At 41.4% G+C, this 17,595-nt stretch overlaps 1 protein-coding gene across 11 annotated transcripts in view; it reads left to right on the plus strand.

Annotated features, from left to right (window-relative positions):
- tenm2a (teneurin transmembrane protein 2a) overlaps window positions 1-17,595 on the plus strand; it is a 2,790,214-nt gene that overhangs the window by 2,268,880 nt on the left and 503,739 nt on the right. The window lies entirely within an intron of this gene.

A 17,595-nucleotide genomic window follows, 5' to 3' on the forward strand; every position in this document is an offset into this window, starting at 1 on the left:
ACTTAGTTAGATCATTAGACCTTTTCAACTCAAGGAAGAGCAAACTGTTCAAACAGCTTTTACTCATTATTTGACCCATTCAGCTCATATTGCCCTGACAATAAGCTTAGTGCACTAGTCAAACATCAACTTTGCCCTGGAGTATTGTAGTCCTGCTTGACTTGAGTGTCAATGATCAAATCTGTCACAAAGGATTGATTCCTTCAAATTGGCAGTGCCAAATTCAGTAATTCAGAAGCCAGTTCAGACTCTCCTTACATACTATTTCTCAAGACTGCCCTTACTCTGTGACAGACCATTTTGCAATGTCCAGACGTATTTTCTCTTCATTCCTGTCGCAAATTTTCACCAGTTATCGGGATGTGAAAGGCACAACATCATGCAAATTATTTTCTTTCATGTACAGGGGTATTGTCTTCCAGCATAGGAGGTGCTTTAGCCCTCATTTGCTTTTATTTTTATGCTAGAAAGCAGTGTTTTTTAAAATCATTGGGATCTGTTTTGATATTGCGTCAATAGGTCCCAGCCCTTTGCACTTATGTAATTGCCACTCGTTTCTTTCAGCTATCCGTGAATACTGATGGAGAATCACCAATTTCAGCCAGCCGTCCTCTAACATTTTATTGCACCTCTTCCAAGTAAACCAGTGGGTGACTTACTCTCTAATGTTTTGCACATGTTAAAGGAGTGACACTGGCCCAATCTTCTTACAACCAGATTGCATTCTATTCTATAGTTGCTTCTCAAACAGTATTAGGCACTTTATCGAGACAACCTTTAGTAATTTAGGATCAGAATTTGTTTGGATCAGATCTATATTTCAAATGTGTGAACATTATAAAGGAATAGTAAGAAAGCACATCTTCTGGAACCTTCCAGACTCGGGTTCTAATTCCATGTGGTTTGATGTTATGACTTTGTTCCTTATGCACTTTTACTGATATGATTCTTACAGTAAAGATATAGTTAACCTTTTCATATAAATACCCTAGAGTGGGAGTCACATGCACCTCTGTGCTTGTAGAGAGTGTTGTTCTAATATATTGTTAAAAACCTCTTTTGCTGTGTAATCAACTTTGGAAGAAAATAAAATGCTGGTGTTTAGTTCACTTTCAGTCAATTCATAACAGCATTCCAAACTAGGGCTAACTTTGATCTCAGAATAAAAATATGATCTTTAGTGAATTTGGCTACATCCAAGGTTAGTTAAAAAAGCAAATGTTGAGCTAAAGATAAATTTAGTATTGTTTAATGACACTTATAATTACATCATATGAATGGGGTGTTGATAGCTTCAACATTAAACTATTAACACCTCCAGCTAAGCATTAGCAACACAATAGATATTCGTTTTGTTAACAGACCTGAAGTGTTAGACTTGATTTACATGCATGAAAATTCTATTCACAGAAATTTCAGTCAGCAAGTTTTTCTACTGTGGGAAGTAGGACAAGAAAATGTAATAATTTTGGTTTTCAGTTCAAAAGCATGTACAGTATTCAGAGTTTTGTTTCTTCGTTTGTGCAATACATTGCTGGCAAGGTAAGCATTTATTGTCCATCCCGAATTGAGAAGGTGTTAGTGCACTGGCTCTTTTAACAGCTGCAGTCCATCTGGTTGAATTGAATTGAATTGAATTTATTGTCATGTGTACCGAGGCACAGTGAAAAGCTTTGTCTTGCAAGCAATACAGACAGATCATGTAGTTAAGTAGCATACGTAGGAAAGAATAGGTAAACAGTGGTAAAAACAAAAATACAGGTACAGGCAAATGTTAAGAGTTTGTGAGTCCATTCAGTATTCTAACAGCAGTAGGATAAAAACTGTTGGGAAACCGGCAGTTGCATGTGTTCTCAACCTACAATTTGTTAGAGAGGATTTTCTAGGATTTAATCATTGCAACAGTGAAGAAAAGGTGGCACGGTGGCACAGTGGTTAGCACTGCTGCCTCACAGCGCCAGAGACCTGGGTTCAATTCCCGTCTCAGGCGACTGACTGTGTGGAGTTTGCACATTCTCCCCGTGTCTGCGTGGGTTTCCTCCGGGTGCTCCGGTTTCCTCCCACAGTCCAAAGATGTGCAGGTCAGGTGAATTGGCCTTGCTAAATTGCCCGTAGTGTTAGGTAAGGGGTAGATGTAGGGGTATGGGTGGGTTGTGCATCGGCGGGGCGGTGTGGACTTGTTGGGCCGAAGGGCCTGTTTCCACACTGTAAGTAATCTAAAAAAAAAGGTGATGTAGTTTCAAGTCAGAATGGAGGGGAATGCATAGATGCTGTGGTTCCCATTTGACTACACCTGTTTTTTTCCCCGATAGTTTAGGTGGCGCTAACAAAAGCTTTGGCAAATTGCTGGAGTGCAACGGATAGACTTGAGAGTGTGGTGTTGGAAAAGCACAGCAGGTCAGGCAGCATCCGAGGAGCAGGAGAACCGATGTTTCAGGCATAACCGCTTTATCAGGAATGAAGGGCTTATGCCTGAAACGTCGATTCCCCTGCTCCTCAGATGCTGCCTGACTTGCTGTGCTTTTCCAGCACCACATTCTTGACTCTAATCTCCAGTATCTACAGTCCTCACTTCCTCCCTGCATCTGATAGATGGCATGTATTGTCACTATTGTGCATCAGTGATGGACAGAGGAAACATTTAAGGTGGTGGATGGGTTACTAATCAAGCAGGCTGTTTTGACCTGGATGGTGTTGAGCTCATTGAATGTTGCTGGAACTTGCATCATCCTAGAAAGTGAGATTACATCACTTTACAGATGTCTGCTTTATAGATGATAGACAGGTTTTAGGATTCAGGGAGTGAGTTACTCACTGCAGGATTCCCAGACTCTGAGCTGTCCTTGTAGCCATAAAATTTATGTGGTTGGTCCTTATCTGGTGTCTGTAGTTCCAGTATCCCAGAGGTTGAGGGTGTTGAGGTCAGAAATTAGGTTTCAACGTTACAAACGTTCACCGGCAAGCAGGAAGGTGGTTTGAAATGTATCTACTTCAACACCAGGAGCATCCGGAGTAAGGTGGGTGAATTTACAGCATGAGTTTGTACCTGGAACTTCGATGTTGTGGCCATTCCAGAGACATGGGTAGAGCAGGAAAAGGAATGGTTGTTGCAGGTTCCAGAATTTAGATGTTTCAGTAAGAACAGAGGTGATGGTAAAAGAGGGGGAGGTGTGGCATTGCGAGTCAAGGATAGTATTACGGTGCAGAAAGGATGTTTGAGGACTCATCTACTGGGGTAGAATGGGCTGAGATTAGAAACAGGAAAAGACAGGTACCCTGTTGGGAGTATTCTATAGGCCTCCGACTAGTTCCAGTGATGGAGAGGAAAGGATAGCACAGATAATTTGAGATAGGAGCAAGAATAACAGGGGAGTTGTTATGGAGGATTTGAACTTCCCAAATATTGACCCACTTCAATTTGCCAATCGGACCAACAGATCCACATCAGATGCCATATCACTTGCCCTTCACTCCTCCCTGGAACATCTTGACATCAAGAACAGCTACATGAGAATCCTACTCATTGACTACAGTTCAGCCTTCAACACTATTATCCCCTCAAATCTGATTACTAAATTTAGTGATCTTGGACTAAGCCCCATTCTCTGCAACTGGATCCTCAGTTTCCTGACCCACAGGCCACTGCTGGGGAAGGTTGGGGACAATATTTCATCCTCACCAGGAGGTGGAATGAATGGAGCTCCTGAGTGGTCATCCAAAACAGCTTCCTTGGACTCTTCATGTGGACACACTGGTTACAAAGGCCCAACAATGTCATTTCTTCCCCAGGCAGCTGAAGAAATTTGGCATGACAGCGAATATCCTTGCCAACTTTTATAGGTGCGCCATTGAGAGCATTCTGTCTGGATGTATCACTACCTGGGATGGCAACTGGACCATTCAAGATTGGAGACAGTTACAGAAAGTGGTGAACTCAGCCTGGACAATCACAAAGGCCAACCCCCCATCTATAAATCCATCTACCAGGCCCACTGTCAAGCAAAGGCCGTTAACATTCTCAAAGATCCATCCCACCCTGGCAGTGTTTTTCTACAACGTCTACCATTAGGGAGAAGTTATAGAAGCCTGAACACATGCATCAGCCGGTTTCGTAACAGTTTCTACCCTACTGTAGTTAGAACACAGGACTCATATACTCTTAACATTCACCTGTACCTGTGTTTTTGTATTTGCCACTGTTTACCGATTATTTACTGATCTATGCTTTTAACTCTGTGATCTGCCTGTATTGCTCGCTAGACAAAGCTCTTCCCTGTGCTTCGGTACATGTGATATTAATTCAATTCAATTGACTGGAAATACTAAAGTTCAAGTACTTTAGATGGGTCATTTTTTGTCCAGTGTGTGCAGGAGGGTTTCCTAACTCAGTATGTAGACAAGCCAGCAAGGGGTGAGGCCACATTGGATTTGGTACTGGGTAATGAACCTGGCTAGGTATTAGATTTGGAGGTAGGTGAGCACTTTGGTGATAGTGACCACAGTTGGGTTATGTTTACTTTAGCAATGGAATGGGATAAGTACATAATGCAGGGCAAGAGTTATGTACTTATCCCATTCCATTGCTAAAGTAAACATAACCCAACTGTGGTCACTATCACCAAAGTGCTCACCTACCTCCAAATCTAAGAGTTATTGCTTGGGGAAAAGGCAATTATGATGCGATTAGGCAAGATTTAGGATTCAAAGAATTGGGTAGGAAACTGCAGGGGATGGGCACAATTGAAATGTGGAGTTTATTCAAGGAACAGCTACTGCATGTCCTTGATAAGTATGTACGTGTCAGGAAGGGCGAAAGTGGTCGAGCAAGGGAGCTCTGGTTTACTATAGAAGTTGAATCTCTTATCAAGAGGAAGAAGAAGATTTATGTTAGGATGAAAGTTATAAGTAAGGCAGGAAAGACTGAAAGGGAGAGCTAAGAAGAGCAAGGAGGGGACATGAGAGTTGTTGGCAGATAGGATCAAGAAAAGCTGTAAAGCTTTCTATTGATATATCAGGAATAAAAGAATGACTTGAGAAAGATTAGGGCCAATCATGGACAGTAGTGGGAAGTTGTGCGTGAGTCGAGGAGATAGGGGAAGTGCTAAATAAATATTTTTCATCAGTATTCATACTGAAAAAAGACAATGTTGACAAGGAGAATACTGAGATACAGACTACTAGACCAGATAGGATTGAGGTTCACAAGAAAGAGGTGTTAGCAATTCTGGAAAGTGTGACAATAGATAAGTCACCTGGGCTGGATGGGATTTATCCTAGAGTTCTCTGGGAAGCCAGAGAGGAGATTGCAGAGCTTTTGGCTTTGATCTTTATGTCGCCATTGTATACTGGAATAATGCCAGAAGACTCGAGGATAGCAAATGTTGTCCCCTTGTTCAAGAAGGGGAGTAGAGACAACCCTGGTAATTATAGATCATTGAGCCTTACTTCAGTTGTGGATAAAATGTTAGGAAAGGTTATAAGAGAGAGGATTTATAATCATCTAAAGAGGAATAAGTTGATTAGGGGTAGTCAACATGGTTTTGTGAAGGTTAGGTCTTGCCTCACAAACCTTATTGAGTTCTTTGAGAAGGGGACCAAACAGGTAGATGAGGGTAAAGAGGTTGATGTGTTGTATATGGATTTTAGTAAAGCATTTGATAAGGTTCCCCACAGTAAGGTATTGCACAAAATACGGAGGCATGTGATTGAGGGTGATTTAGCAGTTTGGATCAGAAATTGGCTCACTGAAAGAAGACAGAGGGTGGTGTTTGATGGGAAATGTTCATCCTGGAGTTCAGTTACCGGTGGTATACCACAAGGATCTGTTTTGGGGCCACTGCTGCTTGTCATTTTTTTAAATGGCCTAGATGAGGGTGTAGAAGGATGGGTTTGTAAATTTGCGGGTGATCCTAAGGTTGATGGACTTGTGGATAATGCTGAAGGAGGCACATAGGGAACAAGTTACAGAGGGACATAGATAAGTTGCAGAGCTGGGCTGAGAGGTGGCAAATGGAGGTTAATGCAGAAAAGTGTGAGGTGATTCACTTTGGAAGGAGCAACAGGAATAAAGAGTACTGGGATAATGGTAAAATTCTCGTCAGTGTAGATAAGCAGAGGGATCTTGGTGTCCATGTACGTTGATCGCCATGCTTGTTGATAGGATTGTTAAGAAAGCATTTGGTGGGTTAACTTTTATTGGTAGAGGGATTGAGTTTCGGAGCCACGAGGTCATGCTGCAGCTGCGCAAACTCTGGTGCGGCAGCACTTGGACTATTGCATACTGTTCTGGTCACTGCATTATGGGAAGGATGTGGAAGCTTTGGAAAGAATTCAGAGATTTACTAAGGTGTTGCCTGGAATGGAGGGAAAGTCTTATGAGGGAAGGTTGAGGGATTTCGTTAGAGAGAAGCAAGTTGAGAGGTGATTTAATGAGATATATAAGATAATCAGAGGATTAGATAGGGTGGACAGTAAGAGCCTTTTTCCTTGGATGGTGATGGCTAGCATGAGGGGACATAGCTTTAAATTGAGGGGTAATAGACAGAGAAGACATGTCAAAGGTAGTTTCTTTAGTAGGGGCGTGGAATGCTGAGCCTGCAACAGTCATAAACTTGCCAACTTTAAGGGCATTTAAATGGTCATTGAATAAACATATGGTTGAAAATGGAATCGTGTAGGATAGATAGGCTTCAGATTTGTTCCACAGGTTGGTGCAACATTGAGGGTTGAAGAGGCTGTCTTCCGCTGTAATGTTCTATGTTCTGTGTTTGGCACCCGGAATGTTGATGGCGAGGAATTCAACATGTAAACATCATTGAATGGCAAGGGACATTGGTTAAATCAAATAGAAATAGAAGGATCGGGTTACTGGCGTGAAAATAATGGGAATGGGCCACAGACAGAGCATGAAAAGTATTGGTGGAAGTGAAAGGGAGGAAGAGAATCGAGGGTAAAGAAAGTAATGAGGAGAGGGTGGGACATGTGTGGATAAAGGCCAATCGGAAAGCAGAATAGTGGTGAAGGGAGGATCGAACACGGATGAGAAGCCACTAGAGGATATTTGGAGAATAGGTAGTGGAAAGATCAACAGTTTCCCAGTGATAACAGATCATTTCCCTGTTCTGCAGAAGTTAGGGTGATAGGGACTTGGGTCAAATATTTGCATACACAAAGTGAATGAGGGCCAATACTCGTTATTGGCTTGGAATGGTGAAACAAAAGCTGGTTAGTAATCTGTGATGGTGCTTAGTAGAAGGGAAGAGAGGGGAGGTCTGAAATGATACTCAGCAGGTGACGAAAGTCACAAATGTTGAGGTTCGGGCATCTGTGATTTGGAAGGGGTTTTCATTTGTAAGGGCATTGTTTGGAAATTCAGCAGGCTACAAAACATACTTTAAAAAATGGGGTACCAGACATATTAGCCAAGTTTGTGAACATAAATTTGAAAGTGAAATAAAACTGGAATACTTATTTTTATCTGTGACTCAGTGCCATGTCATATGCTGCACCTACACATTGAGCCATCAGAATAGGTCCTGAAGCCTGTTAATTAAGTTAATGTACATTTGTACAAGTAAACCACTTCATGCCAAATTGTTAAAAGCACTGGTCAGTTGTGAGTTTGTCTGTTTTTAATCGTGACATCTATTTTCAGTGTCCTTAATGTGGAATAGTTCGAAATCTTAATTTTGACTGTCAGGCCTTTTTTACGAATACTTACTGTGTAATGGGATACAGTTTCTACTCTGAACCATGTTGCTAGGTAGTTATTCCAAGAGGTGGGTTTAAATAGCCATTTATTCCAAGTTACTGTTCTGTATAATTTTGTTTACATGCGATTGGTGATGGCTCAGAGAATGAGATGGAGAACAAATTACATTTAAAAGCTTGAGCATTGTCAGATCCACACCCCCCACCAACCCAATCTCCACTCCCGGCACCTTCCCCTGCAACCGCAAGAAATGCAAAACTTGCGCCCACACCTCCCCCCTCACTTCCCTCCAAGGCCCCAAGGGATCCTTCCATATCCATCAGAAATTCACCTGCACCTCCACACACATCATTTACTGCATCCGCTGGACCCGATGTGGCCTCCCATACATTGGGGAGACAGGCCGCCTACTTGCGGAACGTTTCAGAGAACACCTCTGGAACACCCACACCAACCAACCCAACCGCCCCGTAGCTGAACGCTTTAACTCCCCGTCCCACTCCGCCAAGGACATGCAGGTCCTTGGCCTCCTCTATCGCCAGACCATGGCAACACGATGCCTGGAGGAAGAGCGTCTCATCTTCTGCCTAGGAACCCTCCAACCACAAGGGATGAATGCAGATTTCTCCAGCTTTCTCATTTCCCCTCCCCCCACCTTTTCTCAGTCCCAACCCTCAGACTCAGCACCGCCTTCTTGACCTGCAATCATCTTCCCGACCTCTCCGCCCCTACCCCTCTCCGGACTATCACCCTCACCTTAACCTCCTTCCACCTATCGTATTCCCAACGCCCCTCCCCCAAGTCCCTCCTCCCTACCTTTTATCTTAGCCTGCTTGGCACACCCTCCTCATTCTTGGAAGAAGGGCTTATGCCAGAAACATCAATTCTCCTGCTCCTTTGATGCTGCCTGACCTGCTGTGCTTTTCCAACAATACATTTTTAAGCATAGTCATCTCAAACTAGGGCTGCTGATGCAGTTATAACAGCTTAATATTTAGTAATTGACAAAAGGTAATCAGCACTTTAGAAAAGTGTTGCTGTGACATAATACATATTTTTATTTGCCTCACAGGTTTGAGATTTTTTCTTATCCCACCATATTATCAAATAGGCTTTGCTTGCCCAATCTGCATGGCAATATGTTAATTCAATTTCACTGGTTGCAAAATGTCTCCCCCCTTCTTCATTCGAGATTAGTGCTGATCCCACACACATTCACTATATTCATTAATGTCGTATGTTGTTCAGTATTTTCAAAGATGTGAATAAAATTGCACTGAACGTGCACGAATAAAAGTCATTCTTTTTGGTCCCATGATTTTTTTAAAATTATAATATTATGCCTTAATGTTTCAATTAAATTCACTTGCCATGTTTGAAAGTAAAACATTTATGACCACATTTTTGCAGTGTCGAAAAGGCATTGTCAGCCCTGGAAAATGGTGAACAGATTAGAAGTCTTGCCCTATTTGCCAGAGGATAGAATTTTTACCATGAGAAAATGGGGTTGATGTGTATCACATAGATGAGAAACTTGACTTAGTGCTGAGTTCAAAAAGGCTCTATCATAATATCCTATACCTGCAAAGTGGGAGTTGTGACTGATTAGATAGGGAAAGACAACGGAATGAGGACATGCCACAACCTAAAGGACGAGCCACACTACCATACATCAAGAACATTTCTGAACTGACAGCCAGACTATTGCAACCGCTGGGACTCATAACAGCACACAAACCAACAGCCACTCTCAGACAACAACTCACCAAGATGAAGGACCCAATACCCAACATGAGCAAAACCAATGTAGTGTACAAAATCCCATGTAAGGACTGCAAAAAACACTACATAGGACAAACAGGAAGACAGTTAACGGTCCGCATCCATGAACACCAACTAGCCACGAAACGACATGACCAGCTATCCTGAATAGCCACACACTCAGATGACAAGCAACATGAGTTCGACTGGGACAACACTACTATTATAGGTCAAGCCAAACAGAGAACAGCCAGGGAATTCCAAACCGCCCCGTGGCCCAACATTTCAACTCCCCCTCCCACTCTGCCGAGGACATGGAGGTCCTGGGCCTCCTTCACCGTTGCTCCCTCACCACCAGACGCCTGGAGGAAGAACGCCTCATCTTCCGCCTCGGAACACTTCAACCCCAGGGCATCAATGTGGACTTCAACAGCTTCCTCATTTCCCCTTCCCCCACCTCATCCTAGTTTCAAACTTCCAGCTCAGTAACTGTCTCCTTGACTTGTCCGGACTTGTCCGACCTGCCTATCTTCTTTTCCACCTATCCACTCCACCCTCTCCTCCTTGACCTATCACCTTCATCTCCTCCCCCACTCACCCATTGTACTCTATGCTACTCTCTCCCCACCCCCACCCTCCTCGAGCTTATCTCTCCACGCTTCAGGCTCACTGCCTTTATTCCTGATGAAGGGCTTTTGCCCGAAACGTCGATTTCGCTGCTCGTTGGATGCTGCCTAAACTGCTGTGCTCTTCCAGCACCACTAATCCAGTAAAGGGAATTCCTAGAGACATGGCACTCATCCACTGATTCAATCAATAAGCACATCGACCTGGACCCAATATACCGGCCACTGCAGCGGACAGCTGGAACTGACAACCGGAAGCGGCAGGTACAAATCACTATGAATGCCGGAGGAAACGTCACAGAAGCGCTTCACAGGAGGCTCCCAAGCACTGAGGATGTCACCTAGACAGGGGACGAAACGTCTGCAACACAAATTCCCAGTTCGGCGAACAGAACCACAACAGAGATATATTCATTCTAGAGGATGGATAAGGTTTGTTTAACTGTAAGGATTTGAAGACTTTTAAATCCCCAACATTCTAAACTGTTCTAAAAATGGACTGCATCTGTCAGTAATTCCGTCTGGTCTGCTTTGATAGCTGACCATAGTTTCAGTAGAGTTATTTGTTGATGTTAGTGATTGATGCATGCCACAAATGCTTGGCTGAGTTTCAAAGCTACAATTATTTCAACAAGCAAATCTGAGTTCATCATTTGATTGACAGTTTGAAGGGGCTGTTGAAAAATTAGCGGTTACAACAGTAGTGTTTGTTTTCACAGCATGGAAAACGTCACTTTCGTGAATAGGAGACTTTTTGCCATTGAGTCTGTATTGTGAGGGCCATAGTTACTTTTCAGATGTTTATATTTTCCATCTTCATGTAGTTATGGATTAAATTGACATGAGATTTGAGGCTTCAAGGAGGTCTGATGGGGCAGAATTGATTTAGCATGGGGTTAGCTTTGAGGATATGAGTCGCCATAAGGTTGATGGGGTTGGGGTTCGATGAGTGAACAAGTGTATGGGGTGGGGGCTAGAGTGCCGAAGGTTGTCTTCCCAAAGAACCAAGATAGATCTTTTAACCAGCCTGGCCCAGCTGCTCTGTGTTCTTCCAGCCGTTGCTTCTTGGGTGATCAGATCTGACTTCATTCCACATGCAAAAAGAAGATTATGTGACTTGGGATACTTTTGGAACTCCTTGGTTGAGTGTGTCAGGAAATTTCCTGATTTGAGCTATTTGCCTCAGTTGAGAAAATCAGGGTCTTAGATTTATTTTCCTGGTTTGTCAGCGTGTGGTGGGAGAGGGGATGGTTGGTGTTGCTGCAATGGATAGGAGAAAGAAATCTTATTTCTGTTGCATAATTATACAATGCTACTGTTTATTTTAATAATCTTGATTGCAGTTTCAAACTGTTGATCTGTTGAAAACTCAGACTGAAATGTGTGAATGCCCTGCTCATGTATTTTTTAAAAAATAAAACCACAACCAGAATTTGATTGCTTCCTGGGATACCAGCTTATAAAAATAAATCATGGACGTATGTTGAGTGTAACTTCCAGCTTTATTTTGGGTACATTTTCAAGCTAACAAATCCCCCGCTCTCTTGTAATGTAAAAAGAGTGTTTCATTAGGTTCCATAAGGCATGGTTGCCTGTGATGACGGGAGGGCTATTTCTCTGCATCAACAGCTGTTTCCATGTCAACTGTTGCCAAGCTATATTTAATTGTGAAAGATTTCTTTTTAATTATGATTGAACTCCCTCCAGTTTTAGTGAGGCATCTGGGAATTTTTGATTCGCCTCTTCAGGAACCACTTGGAGAGATAAAGGGCAGTTTGAGCTGCAAGTACAGCTGCCCGACCATTTCCCTGCGCGTCCTCCTGCTGTTGATGAACACCACATTGAAATGCTAAATTTCTCTGAAGTGCTTAATGACAAACAGGAGGTGGCACAATGATAGAGTACTTGCTACTGTTTCGGTAACTTTCCTCTTGATAATACGATCATACTACCATCATAATCTATGATAACATCCAGTGGTCAGTTATTTTCCGGCCTGTCCTTGCTATAAATGGTGTCAGTCGGAGAACTGGTCCATATACTGTCACAGGGTGGAGTCTGGGCACAGCTTAAAAGGTTTGTAAATGCAACGCAGACACCGTCGATCGGAATGCACTTATATTTGTGTGCAAATGTTTACCAGTCTGCAGAATGGAACAACACAGCAGAGAAGATGTCTTGTAAATGAGTTTAAAGGATCTCAGGCTACATTTCAAAGTGTCGTATGTAATTAAGAAACCTGATCAGCAACCATTTCTTGCAGAATGTTTGCCACTGGTTTGTGAAGACAGCGATGCAGTAAACGAGAATGTCATGGTGTGAATGGAATTATCGTGGGTCAGTGAGCAGTGTCGTAGGAAAGCCTCAAGAGAGTATTTTATCTTTGGGTGGGATGACAGTAAATGACTGACAAATCAGGCAGGCGGATCAGCAGTTTCATGCAGAAAAAAGGGCCAGCCCTTGTTTAAAACAAAGTGGCAAGCTGCCTGCTTGTATTGTGCAACCCATTGCAGTTTAGCGCATTTAGGCTGGCAGAATATCAGGCCCAGGCAATCACAAGGTAAGTTCTAGTTTGCAGGAGTTCACGCTCACATTTTGTCTGTCAGGTTCAAGGAGTATGTTTTGCTCCTCCTGACACCACAAATGTCATTTTTGTCATATTTTTTGAGGTCTTTTACTTCTTGGCTTAGTTATTCTACTCAGCAGTATATCCACACCGTGAAACCTCTAGAAGTGGTTCATAACATGTTCTCACCATCTGCCATAAGATGTCCTGGAGACAATTAAGAACAGGGCATTTGCACCAGCTGGATCTGATCATCAACAGATGTGACTCTCTGAACAGTCTTCTCAACACATACAGTTACCTTATGCTGACTGTGATACAGATCACTTCCTGGTGTGCACCATGGCCAGGAAGCAAGCCTTGAAGTTTACTCATTCAGGGTAGAAAAGCTGTCCTGCTTTCAATGTCAGCCAAATTGCCCACTGAGATAAAAAGGCATAGTTCCTCAACTCAACAGTGTTGTTGCACAGAGTGCAGAGTAAAATGGGTCATTGAAAAACTACCTTCAACATATGGAAAGAATGGATGTAACTGCACTGGAATATGTATGTGAAATCAAGTGGCTTACTCTCAGAAATAACCAAAGTCTGAGCAAAATCCTTCTTAATGTGCAAAGAGCCATGCAAAGACCAATAGACTACCAGACAATGCATTAGTAGTTACTGGTTACTCCTTTACTAGAACAATCAGATGTCCTTTGACACAATGAATGCTTAGGTTATGTATGAAAGGATCAAACAGTCATCAGATGTCAAAGCTTTTCATCTTGAATGAATCAGGACAGCTTGCAAGAATGTGAATGTAAATAGGAACAATAGGTTCAAGAGACAATCAGCAGTTATGAGATTTGCTAGTAAGTGGAACTATGGGATCGCTAAAGGGGCTAAAATGGCAAATATACTAGTTAGATGATGACTGATAATTAACTGCTAAGTTTTGTTTCAATTTAAACCAGACAAATTGGCACCTCTTGATCAAGACATTGTCCTAAAAATAGAATTAGAGAATAGCTGCCACTTAATCAGTTCAATTGAAACTGAAAAGAAGAGGGTTCCGTGTATTAACATATGTATCTTACAATATATGCAAGTATGCCATTTTGTGCACCTGACTGAAAATCTTAAACTAGGTGTCAAATCTTTAGCAAAATTCTTCAACATTCAAGATTATTTGACAAATGTTGTCTAATCGTGGAATCACATCCAATGGTGGACACCTTTTGACTTTCACAAGCACAGTGTGAAGTATGTCTAATGTCTTGTCTATTATGTATAGCTGAAGGCACATGCTATTTGATACAATCTACCAGTCTTTGGAACGTATGATTTACATATTTGTCATCACACCTCCAGCACTGAACTGTTTAAAACGCAATGCTCATTTGTGCTTTTGGCCTTTTAATTCTGACTGACTGGGAGAGGAGTTGCCATCAATAATGCACCAGTGAGTTGACGATTGAAACCAGGTTGGTTGCCTCTCATTAACCAAGGCATTGACCAAACAGTATGTTCAAACCACGTTCCCTATTAAACATCAGTGGTACAATAAAATTGATGTGGGAGAATAGTGAATCATATCCAATACTACTTTTTCTTCTCGAAGTTCCCTTCCCTCCAATCTGAAAATATTGGTAGAGAGTGAAAAGGATTAACTCTAACTCCAGATTACACAAGTACCTTTCTTAAAATAAATCCCTCCTCGGCTATTTTCACCTCTTTCTCTTGATAAATCCCATCATGCCATGTGTGAAGGCCCTAATTAAAGGAAATGGTGTTCTAATCCAAAACCTTTGCTGTATTTGATTTGTAAACTGCTGCGGGCATTTTTTTTTACAAACCAGAAGGGAATGATTTATCCTTCAGGTTTCTGGAACTCCCTATAGAAAAGAACATTGGTTTGCTTGACAACACACCTCAAATCAGCATTTCAAACTGTCAGGCAATGCAATATTTATGTTTTATACCTGTTGTAATGACTTCCATCCAGAAATAATCTGAATTGTATTGTCACCTGCATTCATGACCAAGTTATATAAAGTTTCTCTTGGAACCATTTTGAAAAGACTTTAGACCATTTAAAATAAAGAAGGTTTGACACTTCTGTTAATATAATCCAGAAAGAATACTATCTAAATGCATTATGTATTTGAGTAAAATTCTCCAACATGGACTTTACTCTTGATGTTTGTATTCCTTGAGGTATGAAACGTGTAGTAGTAAGGAAAGAACAGTTTTCATTTGAACAGTTAGCATTCTGATCAAGTATTTGGCATGTTCGTAATCACATGGTTCCGTGTAAAGTGAAGCTTGGAAAAGCATAGATGCTTGGAAATACAGCACAAGTGTGGTGTTAGCTTCAGAATAACTGTCACAGCTTCAAAAAGGTAGTAACTGGAAAGCAGTTGTGAACATAATACTGTTCCATGTTATTACATTTGGACTACAATGGACATGGGTTTGTATGGATTGCAGCTGGAAACAAGGCTGACCTTGTGGCACTCATATAACAGAAACTTGTGGCAAAATTTACAAAGATTTACTCTTAGTTCTTGTGGAGAAATTGCAGGCTGCTATGGATAAGTGTAGGTACTGTCTGCTATATTTGGTAAATGATTTTCAAATTGTCAATATTGTTGTCAGAGGCATTGTCACCTTTTTCACTGCCCTCCAGTCCAAACAAGCATTACAAACATAAGTAAGCCTTTCAGCCTCAAACATGTGCTACCATTCCAATTACGTTAGGGTTCATCTGAACCTCTACTGCAGTTTTCCTCACTTAACTCACGCTGGAATTCTCCTGCTTTGTCGATACGTTCAGTTCATGATGACACTCTTCTACCCTCCCTTTTCAGTTCATTTATTTTCCCTAATGTCACTTCCCAATCCCTCGGCTTCTCTCAGATGCTATTATTGGAAGATTGAGCTCTGCTACACATGGTGCATGAGAAATCGTGATCTCACAAAACAACCATGAGAATTCTTGCCAACAGCATGCATGACTTTGATCACCCCTGGAACCGTAGCAGCATCAGTTAAGGATTGAGAATGGTGCTGATGAAACCGAGCTGAATATGGTGCAGATGATTTTCTGTAAAAGCAGACACTTACTTTGAAATGCTGATGTGTGCATAAAATATATTTCTGTGCAAAATTGGGTAATTGTATCAATATATGCACTGGCAGGATTTCTAATGTAATCTGGCTACACTTGCCGTACCACATTTAGGTTTATATACGTGCATTGTCACTTACTGAAGGTGCAAGCTGATAATGTTGCAGTAAAGGAAACTGAGCAAATCCACAGTTAAATACAAATTTCAAAAAGTTGCTGCCTGAATTTTGCTGTTGTGATACAAGTACGTTTTATGAAAACACACTTTACTATTAGCCTCACTTTTGAAATGATGTGAAGTTGCTGTAATTTTGCAGTGTATATGAACTAAATTCACCACTGATAGCTTTTTCCATTTATCTAGGAACTGGAAGAACAGGGCAATCAATTGCACCTTCTTATGTTTATCACCTGAAACAATCAAATTGAAGAATTGTGAAATTGACAGTGGAGAACTGAGAATGAAGTGTAAATTTAAGCCATGGTACTCCGTGTCAAATCAGGTACAGAAAGAAGAGAGGAAAAGTTAGATTACACGATAAAAAATGAGACAGAAAGGAAAAGTAGGAAAAATATGCACTTTCCAACTCACCCAACTACAACTAAAATGTGAAAGAATAAAGATCCATACTTAAAAACATGATTCCAGTATCAGAGAGGTTTACTGTCGTGAATGGAATTTATCAGGTCATTAAAGTGTATGAATCGTGAAATGAACAAGAGTGAATAGAATTAGCCCTCAATGATGAATTTAGTTCATATATACTGTGGAATTACAGCAACTTCACATCATGAAATAGAATCATAGAGTCATATAGCACAGAAACAGACCCTTTGGTCCAACCAGTCCATGTCAACCATAATCTCAAACTAAGTTAGACCCACCTGCCTATCCTTGGCCCATATCCCTCCAAACATTTATTATTCATGTTATAATCCAAATATCTATTTAAAATTATAACTGTACCTGCATCCACTACTTCCTCTGGATATTCGTTCCACATACAAACCACTCTGTCTGTTAAAAAAAATTGCCATTCTCATATTTTAAAAATCTTTCTCCTTAAAAATATGTCCCTAGTCTTGAAATCCCCCGCCCTAGGGAAAAGACACTTGCCATTCAGTTTATCTGTACCTCTTATTATTTTCTAAACCTCAATAAGGCCAGCCTTCAACCACTTATGCTCCAGTGAATATAATCCCAGCCTATCCAGCCTCTCCTTATAACTCAAGCCCTCTATTCCCACAACATCCTGGTAAATCTCTTCAGAACCCTCTCCACTTAATATTATTATTCTTCCTATAACAGGGCAACCAGCACTGAACACTGTACTCCAGAAGAGGCCTCATCAATGTCCGATACAATCTCAATATAATGCCCGTACTCAAAGGTCTGAGGAATGAAGGCAAGCATGCTCAGCGCCTTCTTAACCAGACAATCTATATATGATACAAACTTCAAAGAATTATGTACCTGAATTCCTTGGTCTCTGTTCTACAACACTACCCAAGGCCCTACTTTTAATTGTACAAGTCCTGTCTGTTTTACCAAAATTCAGTAGAGATGCAGATAGTGAGAGGTGTTTAAAAAACATTGCATTAGAGCAGCATAATTCAGACAGCAACCTTTTTGATATTTGAATTTAACTGTGGATTTGCCCCTCATCTGAAGTTGCTACACCATTTATGCATAAACAACGGAGTTGTTAGGCTCAGTGTTATTTTAACAGCAAATTATGGCCGATTGTGTCTTTGGCTTTTTACAAACCTGATAGAATGACTTACAAGCTATTTTATCAGGACAGCATCCATTTAACAGC

The sequence above is a fragment of the Chiloscyllium punctatum genome, chromosome 20 (assembly GCF_047496795.1).
Source record: "Chiloscyllium punctatum isolate Juve2018m chromosome 20, sChiPun1.3, whole genome shotgun sequence".
Taxonomy (NCBI): Eukaryota; Metazoa; Chordata; class Chondrichthyes; order Orectolobiformes; family Hemiscylliidae; genus Chiloscyllium; species Chiloscyllium punctatum.